Here is a 7,526-nt window from a genome sequence, read left to right as displayed (position 1 = left end):
AATGACAAACCACTTCAGTATTTTTGCCAAGAAAACCCCAAATGAGGTCACAAAGAGTTGAACACCACTGCAAAAGATTGAACAATAACAAAAGGCAGAAATAAAGGGATTCAGTAGATAGGGAGAAAGTCAAGATGAGAGAGACAGGATAAACTTCTGAAATATACTGGCATTGAGAAGGATTAGGGCATAAGTAGAGGAACTGGCCTTGGTAAGGAGAACCTAGCAGTGGGCTGGAAAATGTTTAACAACTGGTTCTCCTGGGAAAAAAAAAAAACCCACGTACCCATGACACATTTTTCATTTTAATCTTCATTATTAAGATTTTCTCCATTACTTTCTTAAGTCTACGAATCAATAAAATAATACATCAAGCCCTTATTTGCTGTCTTTGTCCATTTTTATTGTGTAAATGTTCACACCGAAAACCTGCCAATCAGTTCTTGAGAGGGTGTTTGAGCTGGTTCCACATGCCCCCTGGAAAAACGAATTCTTCCTCAGAGACTGAAGTAAAAGCAGAGATCATGGTTTCATATGTATGGATATGGAGTAGGGGAGATGAAGAAACCTTCTTTTTCTCATTAAGGTAGGAGGCAAAAACATCTGCAAAAAGAAGGTGTTAATGGGCGGTACTGGTGCTTGAGAAGAGAAAAGCTTTTGGCTTTCCTCCATTGACATTGAATGGGTTAGAAAATCAACCAAAAAAGAATGAAAGGCTGGGCATGCAGTAGCGATGGTAGAACTGAGGTTAGAAAACATGAATTTGTGGTGAATCAATTTAGCTTAGTTGCATACCTAACTGTAGTGGTGTTCAGCTTCACCAAACGAAGAGCAGAGAAGGTGATTGGTGGAGGGGTGACCCAGGCTTGAGGACTGGCATAATGTCAGTGGCAATAGGATGAGGAGACTAGAGGAAACAAAGGTGAAAGACAATTGGTTTATGATAAGTCAGAACTATTAAGGAAAAAAAATGTGGCCAGCACAACCATGATAGTAAGCTAGGAAAACAGAAGGATAGAGAGGTTGTGGTAAGGCTGAAGAATAGGTTTAAAATGAGTGAACCAGGAAGAGATGGAAGGAGAGGAGACTATGATGAAACAGGGGGATTCCAGAGTTCAAAATCTTGAAGGTAGTACACTTATGAATGATAGTTAAGTCTAAGATACGGCCATCTCTGTGGGCAACTGAGGTGAAGTGAAGATGTGAATCAAGGAAGTTGAAGAAGTTGATTATCTGAAAGGTCAGGGTGCTTGAGGGGTAGTTAACATGTATGTTGAAGTCCCCAAATATGAGGGCAGGTGTAGACAAAAAGACTTTTAGCCAAGTACTAAGCTCCTTGAGAAAAGAGGAATAATGATCCTGATGGATAATAACAAGTATCTAAGATAGTTGATATAGTTGAGTGGAGAAGGAGAAGTTGCTGAGTGATAGTGGCAGAGGGGGGATCTGGAAGTGAAAGTGAATACTCCTTTTGGCCTAGTGACATGAGAGAAGGAGCAATTAGCACTGGAGAGGGTAGCCAGAGATCCAGCGTCTTTTGGAGAGAGGCAAGTTTCCATAAATATAAGATGATGGAAAGAGTATGAAAGGAAGAGATCTTAGACTCAGTAACTATGTCATTTTTTTAGTCATGTCTGACTCTTCGGCCCCATTTGGGGTTTTCTTGGCAAAGTTATTATAGTGGTTTGCCATTTCTTTCTCCAGCTCATTTTTATAGATAGAGAAACTGAGGTAAACAGGGTTAGGTGACTTGCCCAGAGTTGTACCTGCCGCGCCGACCTTATGCCGGCCGCGCCGTACCCTCTCCTCCTATAAGGAGCAGGCTGCCAGAGTTATACTCACTCTCGAGTCTTCAGTCCTCAACCGGATAAACACACAGAGACGAGCCATCAGGAGGCGCCAACACCAGAGCTTTATTCAGAGGCCATCACAGCAAGCCCAAGCCCAAGCAGCAAGGCCGGAGCAACAGAGCAGGAGCCAAGAGAAAGCGTGATCTGACCACGCTCCCGTCCTTAAGTACCTACTTAGCCCCTCCTCCCCAGCCCGCTTACTAGCCAATGATTGTAGGGTCAGATGCCGGAAGGGGCTGTCTGAGTTTAGTACACCAAGGGAGAGGGAGTGACGCAGGAGGCTAGGACCGGATACAGGAAGGAGGCGTCTGGGATTAGTGCATAGACAGAGTACGTGACCTAGGAAGTTAGGAAGGACACAGGAAGGAGGCGTCTGGGGTCAGTGCTACACAAAGGGACCCAGGAAGTCAGGAAGGTCACAGGAAGGAGGCGTCTGGGGTTGACGTTGCACTTAGGGAGGGGACTAAGCAAAGGGAACTCGTCCTCTGCCGTCCCACTCCCACGTGGCACCGCCCCTTGCCTCAGGAGCACAAGCTCCGGCTACTTCCTTGCACCCAGCTTATCTCACATAGCACTGCCCACTGCCTCAGGGCTTCTCCGTACCCAGCCCATCCCAGTTCACCACGACTCCACCTACCACAGCCCCTGCCTCGACTTCCAAATGCCCAGATCTTACCCTAATCTTGCCACAGCACCCACCTGGCAGTTGCCAACATCAGACAGTCCCTCACACAGAGTCATACAGTTAGTAAGTGTCTGAAACTAGATTTGAACTTAGGAAGATGATTCTTCCTGACTCCAGGTCTAGCAATCTATCCATTGTGCCAACCTAGTTGCCCTATAGGGCCTATGTGGTCATAGGCAAATCACATCATTTCTCTAAGTCTCAATTTCCACAGCTGTAAAATGGAGGAAATATTACACCACAGAATTGTGAGGAAAGTACTTTGTCAATCCCCAAGTGCTATATAAATGTGAATCATCATCATCATTCTCCTCCTCCTCCTCCTCCATCTTTTAAGGGCAGATTACCCATCTAGTAGAAGCAGGGTATCAGGGCGGGGCCCAGGACAGTCTGGGAAGGCTGTGTTCGTGATTCAAGGGTCTCTCTTCTCAGCATCCAGCCTCTACATCCTGTATTGTTTTCTGGTATCAACGGTTCCCTTGTCCTCAGCCCCCAGAGGTTCACTTCTGTGTTCTCTGCTTCACCTCTAAGTCTTTCTGGCTTCTCCCCAACAACATTAAAAGGGAGGAGAATTATTGCTTGGGAAACAATATCTGAGCCAACAATACCTATGTCAGAGATCATTATATGGGCAAGTCCCTTCACCTCTTGAGCCTCAGTTTCCTCATCTCAAAATGAGGAGGTTGGGCTAGGTGATGCCCAGCTCTGGTATTCTGTGATTTTGTGCCACTGATGGAAGTACCGTGTGTCACTGATAGATAAGATAATATATCAGAAAAACCCTGTATTATTCATGATGACCAGGTCTTAATGCTGATAATGTACAGGAATAGTTTGCTTTGCCACAGGCCGCCTGTCCCATTATGTATGCAGGTGTGCCAGGCTGCCACCTGCCAGGGTGCCTAGGGGGCAGGGTAGCAGCCCACGGGAAGGTAATAAAGCAGCCTTGAGTCAGCTCTGCTAATGAGCATCACTTGCTGACTGACTCAGCTCAGGAAGAGAGTTCTTTATTCCTTTCTGGCTTCGAGCCTCCTCTTGCTCTATCATAGGGCAACCATTGCCAAATGGTTTTCATGTCCATATCGGAAGAAAGAAAGGAAAAGAAGGTAATCAGAGGGAAGAGAGCGGTCCACAGGACATAGTGCTTCACCCAGATTGAGTGGACAGTGAAGAATCTGGTCAAAGCTATTTGTGGTGAATTTTTCCCACGTATATTCCCTTCTTCCTAACTCCATCACTCAATTCCCATCCTCCCACCTTGAGTTTTTGAATAGCAAACCCATTGTCTACTTACTGAACTCATCTAAAAGGAAGCCTTTGATCTCTTAAAATTCCCTGGAGATGCCATGGAAAGCAATACAGTGGAAAGAGTGTGGGACCAGGAGTTTGGGTACTGCTCTGTCACTGATTACTCATAAGATTTTAGACAATTTACCTAACCCCTCTCTGCCCCTCAGTCTCCTTATTGATAAAGTGGGGGTAATTATGCCTGCCCAGCTTACAGCAGGATCCCAGTAGGTGAAAGTGCTTTAAAAGGTATACAATCTATACAAGTGTAAGGTATTGTTATAATGAGCCCCTAAATAAACATTGAGATGTTAAAAAAATTTTAATTAAAAGCTCACATCAGTTATTAGGGTGTTGGCAAGTACATTACCATGGATTGAGTCCCATTCAATTACTGTTTCTTAGTTGCCCTGCTTTCAGGCCCCAACAGGGCCACATGGCCTTTTTCTTGCAATTCTTTATCATTTTAGTGACACCTCTGAAAGTATATCATACCAAAAGTGTGGAAGGTGAAAGTGAATGGAGAGCCAAACCATATACATGTCTAGGACTTAAGCTTGTGGACATTGTGGGCTGGGTGAGAGCATGCCCAGCCTGTGATTTATACTAGGCTTTCAAGTGGGGTTTGAAGTAGGTTGAAGAAAAAGTCTCTGAATTATGGAAACTCCTGTGCAAAAAGGCCCTCCAGCATCCTCCTCAGATGGAACCCAAGAGAAGTGAGCAAGCTCAGGGCTGACGCCCTGAAACCCGAGGTTTTCCGGGTGAAGCTGCATTCTTTAGTGGTAAATACACATGAAACAACAAGGACCTTTGCCCTGGGGTGGTGCAGCCAAAGAGGGTCTTTATTCCTACTCTGCATCATGGTTTCTTTGTGTATCAAGTGTTTCTGTGGGCACCACTTCATCTCTGCAGGATGTTTCCTGCCTAGGGAAACAGAATTTGTGAGACACTGGGAAAGAAGCCATATGGCCCTAAGTACTTCCACAACTGGCAAAAAGACATGAGATAGGATAGAAGGGGGCATGGGATTTGTACACATACATGGCATACATGTCTGGAGCACTTTTCCTTCTTTGCCCTTGAGCTGAATGCTCTCTGGTTGCCATTCAGGGCAGAGGGCAGTGAGCTGCCTTTGCCATCAGCTTAAGACTTTGGGATTGGGAGTGCCGGGCAGTGGGACCCAAGACTATGTCAGGCAATGATGTCACCAGCAGAGGAAGCATAACCTGAATCTGTGGCACCTGAATGTTGAGACAATGGAGACCAGGGCACAATGCTTCTTCCTTGAACACTTTCTACTACATGCAAGTACAGGTAGTTTGGGACTTTTCCTCTGGCACCCTCTTCCTTATCTTCCTCTGGGAATGCCAGACCTGAAATTAGGAAGACTCATCTTCCTGAGTTCAAATCTGGCCTCAGACACTTATTACTAGCTGTGGTGACCTTGGACAAGTCATTTAATTCTGTTTGTGTCAGTTTCCTCATGTATAAAATGAACTGGAGAAGGAAATGGCAAACCACTCCAATATCTTTGCCAAGAAAATCCCAAATGGGGTCACAAAGAGTGGGGCATGACAGTTTCCTCTGATGGTCAGAGGTGATATTGCAACCTTTTGGGAGACTCTCACACATGCACCTGAGAGACTCTGATGAGACCAGTTAGCAAGTAGCTTGAATATCTCTCCATCTGGTGGAAAACTTAAATATTACATTCCCTCACTGGATAATTCACTTATTAGCTTAACATTGCCATTCTGGAAGGTATATAATGTATGTTAATAATAGCTAACATTTATACTATAAGGTTTACAAAGTGCTTTACAAATATTTTCTCATTTTATCTTCACAACAATCCTGGGAAGTGGATGCTCTTATGATGCCCCTTTTACAGTTGAAGAAACTGAGTCTGAGAGAAGTTATGACTTGCCGGGGTCACACAGCTAGTTAACGTCTGAGGCAGGATTTGAACTCAGCTCTTCCTGACTCCAGGTCCAGTGCTCTATCCATTATACCACCAGGCTGCACATTAGCTAATTTGGATGCTACTGTTGTAGGATCCCAAGTATCATAATGCCCCAGTTATACACATACAAAGTGTCACCTGCACGTTCTGAAAGGGAAAGAAGTCCTGAATTGCCTTTCGAGCAGTCTTACTTTACTTCGAGCCACTATTATTTTAATAGTTCTCAAATATCCCGTCCATCATGTTGTTGTTGTTCAGTCATTTCAATCATATGTGACCCTTCATGACCCCTTTTGGGGTTTTCTTGGCAAAAATACTGAAGTGGTTTGCCATTTCCTTCTCGAGTTCATGAGGAAAGTGAGGCCTACAGGATTAAGTGACTTGCCCAGGGTCACACAGCTAGTAAATGTCTCAGGCCAGATCTGAACTCAGGAAGATGAGTCTTCCTGACTCCAGGCCCGGCACTCTATCTGCTGCACCACTGAGCTGCCAAAGGTTCTGGGAAAGACCAGGATCAGAGTGGGAGAGATACCTCCCAGAGCTCGGGACAGTAGAGGTCACCAGACAGCCTACAACAGCACCATGGTATCCTCTGGTCTGGGATCCCATTGCCTCCAGTGGCCAGAGCACTGTTCCTCGGGTTATCATGACACACAAGATTCCCACTGGCTCTGCAGAACTCTCTGAACTGATACTATATTTAAAGAAATCTCAGACGGTCACAGCTGGAAGAAACTTCAAAGATCATTTTGTTTGACTCACAATTTTTAGGTGAAGGAACCAAGAGAAGTAAAACTTTGCCTGGAGTTGCATAGCTAATTCGATGGCAGAAATGAAGCGAGTGCCCAAGACTCCTAATGCTCAGTCTTGGGCTCTTTCCATTTTATTATGACCCCTCTCAAAAAGAATCTGCAAACCTGGGATGGCCCACAGGATAGGCCCAGCAGGAGCAGGTGCCTTGGGGAGCCCTTCCATTCTCTTTCCCCTGAATTCTGGTCCTGCCTCTGTCACTAAAGCTGATAGGCTTTGGACAAGTAGCTTTGTCTTCCTGGGCCTCGTTTTCCTCAATCAGTAAATTATGTTGAAGATATTTTGAACGATTCTAACATTCTATGATGTTGAAGTAAAGGGGATGAATATATAGATACTATAACATTGAAGTCATTTTTCTGTTGCTGACAGGAGAAGAGAATAGGGTCTTTAGGGGTGGCATGGGAGGAGAGAGGGGTATTTTGCTTAGAAGTGAGGCAGGTAGGTAGCATGGTGGAGAGAGTATTGGATTAGGAGACAAGAATACCTGAGTTCAAATCTTGCTTCAGACACTTATCAGCTGTATGATCCTGGGCAAGTCACTTAATGTCTCTTAGCCTCAGTTTCCTTATCTGTAAAATGGAAATCATAAGATTACCTATCTCCCAGGATTGCTGTGAGGATCAACTGAGTCAGCATGTGCTATATAAATGCTAGCTTTGTTATTATTGTATTATATATTTTTATTATTATTATTATTATCATTATTATTTCACCTAGTTCAATCTTGCCCTCTGCCTTTTTTCAATTATCTAAAACTAAAGGCCTGTTTTGTCTCTCCTGTCCTACAGCTCTGACTAAGAAGTTCCACAAACTAATGTGGCTGAATAAGTGTTCCCATGATATAGGAATCCCTGGCCTTCTCTCAGTGAGTCACTAAAATGGCTTTCTGAGAAGAGCAGGTGCTGAGCAAATAGTTTGGTCACTGGAA

The 7,526-nt window shown here is 44.5% G+C and overlaps 1 long non-coding RNA gene across 1 annotated transcript; it reads right to left on the bottom strand.

Annotated features, from left to right (window-relative positions):
- Positions 1-401: 401 nt before the first annotated feature.
- Positions 402-1,886, bottom strand: LOC114037007. The gene is made up of 3 exons (XR_003568394.1): positions 1,843-1,886; positions 796-907; positions 402-603 (listed from the first exon to the last, which is right to left on the bottom strand). It is a non-coding gene; the product is annotated as an uncharacterized LOC114037007 (long non-coding RNA).
- Between the last annotated feature and the right edge of the window lie 5,640 nt (positions 1,887-7,526).

The sequence above is a fragment of the Vombatus ursinus genome, unplaced genomic scaffold (genome assembly GCF_900497805.2).
Source record: "Vombatus ursinus unplaced genomic scaffold, bare-nosed wombat genome assembly UNPS02010219.1, whole genome shotgun sequence".
Lineage (NCBI taxonomy): Eukaryota > Metazoa > Chordata > Mammalia > Diprotodontia > Vombatidae > Vombatus > Vombatus ursinus.
The sequence above is the reverse complement of the archived record's forward strand: the minus strand, read 5'-3'. Positions and strand labels throughout refer to the sequence as shown.